The sequence below is a fragment of the Anarhichas minor genome, unplaced genomic scaffold, assembly GCF_050575085.1.
Source record: "Anarhichas minor isolate MPS153535 unplaced genomic scaffold, ASM5057508v1 ptg000144l, whole genome shotgun sequence".
NCBI classification, from domain to species: domain Eukaryota; kingdom Metazoa; phylum Chordata; class Actinopteri; order Perciformes; family Anarhichadidae; genus Anarhichas; species Anarhichas minor.
The window spans coordinates 57,501-60,266 of NW_027466590.1; positions in this window are offsets into that span (position 1 = coordinate 57,501).

Below are 2,766 nucleotides of genomic sequence, written 5' to 3' on the forward strand. Positions count from 1 at the left end.
ACCCCGGCTGTGCGTTGTGTTTTGGCGGAGATATGGAGCGCGCAAAACGGCTACAGTGACCTATTTTGACCACGTCGTGCATCGGCTGTGAGTGTCCGATTGTGGATCTAACTCCATAGGTCTTTAGAAGTCGACGTGGTCTACTATTCGGCGTAGGGGACGAGTCTGTGCGATGTGTATTCGCGGAGCTATGCACCGCGCAAACCGGCGATTTGGTTTAAGGAGACAGAGTATTGGCGCTCGTCTTTCGCTGTGATTTTGTCAGAGTACGAAGATCGGCCGACGCTTTTGAACTACTTGCTGCATCGGCTGTGGTTATCCGTTTATAGGAGTGCATGGATGGCTGGTTAGAGGACTTCAAGGTCTACAATTCGGCGTAAGTACCCCGGCTGTGCGTTGTGTTTTGGCGGAGATATTGAGCGCGCAATATGGCTACAGTGACCTATTTTGACCACGTCGTGCATCGGCTGTGAATGCCCGATCCTGGATCCTCCTCCACAGGTCTTTAGAAGTGGACGTGGTCTACTATTCGGCGTAGGGGACGAGTCTTTGCGTTGTGTATTCGCGGAGATATGGACCGCGCAAACCGGGAATTTGGTTCAAGGAAACAGAGTATTGGCGCTCGTCTTTCGCTGTGAGACGAATATCGCCAACGCTTTTGAAATACGTGCTGCATCGGCTGTGGGTGTCCGTTTATTCATTTGTCGGTGTCAGTTTATTGGTTATGTCGGTGTCAGTTTATTGGTCTGCCTTATGGGTTGTGAGAGTACGTCTGGGTCGACATTTCGGTATTATTATCCCCGCTGTGCGTTCCATTTCCGGGTTTATGGACCGCGCAATGTGGCCCCCGCGACCTACTCTGACCACATCGTGCCTCGGCTGTGGGTCTCGCATCCAGGATCCACTCGGATAGTTTTGTAGAGGTGGATGTGGTCTACGATCGGGTACAAGTGTCCCGGCTGTGCGTTGTGTATTCGCGGAGCTATGCACCTCGCAAACCGGCGATTTTGTTCAAGGAAACAGAGTATTGGCGCTCGGCTACTGTGACCGGCTTTGCGTACATCGTGCCTCGGCTGTGGGTCTCGGATCCAGGATCCACTCGGATAGGTTTGTAGAGGTGGATGTGGTCTACGATCGGGTACAAGTGTCCCGGCTGTGCGTTGTGTATTCGCGGAGATATGGACCTCGCAGACCGGCGATATTGTCGCTCGTCTTTCGCTGTGATTTTGTCAGAGTACGAAGATCGGCCGACGCTTTTGAACTACTTGCTGCATCGGCTGTGGTTATCCGTTTATAGGAGTGCATGGATGGCTGGTTAGAGGACGTCAAGGTCTACAATTCGGCGTAAGTACCCCGACTGTGCGTTGTGTTTTGGCGGAGATATTGAGCGCGCAATATGGCTACAGTGACCTATTTTGACCACGTCGTGCATCGGCTGTGAATGCCCGATCCTGGATCCTCCTCCACAGGTCTTTAGAAGTGGACGTGGTCTACTATTCGGCGTAGGGGACGAGTCTTTGCGTTGTGTATTCGCGGAGATATGGACCGCGCAAACCGGGAATTTGGTTCAAGGAAACAGAGTATTGGCGCTCGTCTTTCGCTGTGAGACGAATATCGCCAACGCTTTTGAAATACGTGCTGCATCGGCTGTGGGTGTCCGTTTATTCATTTGTCGGTGTCAGTTTATTGGTTATGTCGGTGTCAGTTTATTGGTCTGCCTTATGGGTTGTGAGAGTACGTCTGGGTCGACATTTCGGTATTATTATCCCCGCTGTGCGTTCCATTTCCGGGTTTATGGACCGCGCAATGTGGCCCCCGCGACCTACTCTGACCACATCGTGCCTCGGCTGTGGGTCTCGCATCCAGGATCCACTCGGATAGTTTTGTAGAGGTGGATGTGGTCTACGATCGGGTACAAGTGTCCCGGCTGTGCGTTGTGTATTCGCGGAGCTATGCACCTCGCAAACCGGCGATTTTGTTCAAGGAAACAGAGTATTGGCGCTCGGCTACTGTGACCGGCTTTGCGTACATCGTGCCTCGGCTGTGGGTCTCGGATCCAGGATCCACTCGGATAGGTTTGTAGAGGTGGATGTGGTCTACGATCGGGTACAAGTGTCCCGGCTGTGCGTTGTGTATTCGCGGAGATATGGACCTCGCAGACCGGCGATATTGTCGCTCGTCTTTCGCTGTGATTTTGTCAGAGTACGAAGATCGGCCGACGCTTTTGAACTACTTGCTGCATCGGCTGTGGTTATCCGTTTATAGGAGTGCATGGATGGCTGGTTAGAGGACGTCAAGGTCTACAATTCGGCGTAAGTACCCCGACTGTGCGTTGTGTTTTGGCGGAGATATTGAGCGCGCAATATGGCTACAGTGACCTATTTTGACCACGTCGTGCATCGGCTGTGAATGCCCGATCCTGGATCCTCCTCCACAGGTCTTTAGAAGTGGACGTGGTCTACTATTCGGCGTAGGGGACGAGTCTTTGCGTTGTGTATTCGCGGAGATATGGACCGCGCAAACCGGGAATTTGGTTCAAGGAGACAGAGTATTGGCGCTCGTCTTTCGCTGTGAGACGAATATCGCCAACGCTTTTGAAATACGTGCTGCATCGGCTGTGGGTGTCCGTTTATTCATTTGTCGGTGTCAGTTTATTGGTTATGTCGGTGTCAGTTTATTGGTCTGCCTTATGGGTTGTGAGAGTACGTCTGGGTCGACATTTCGGTATTATTATCCCCGCTGTGCGTTCCATTTCCGGGTTTATGG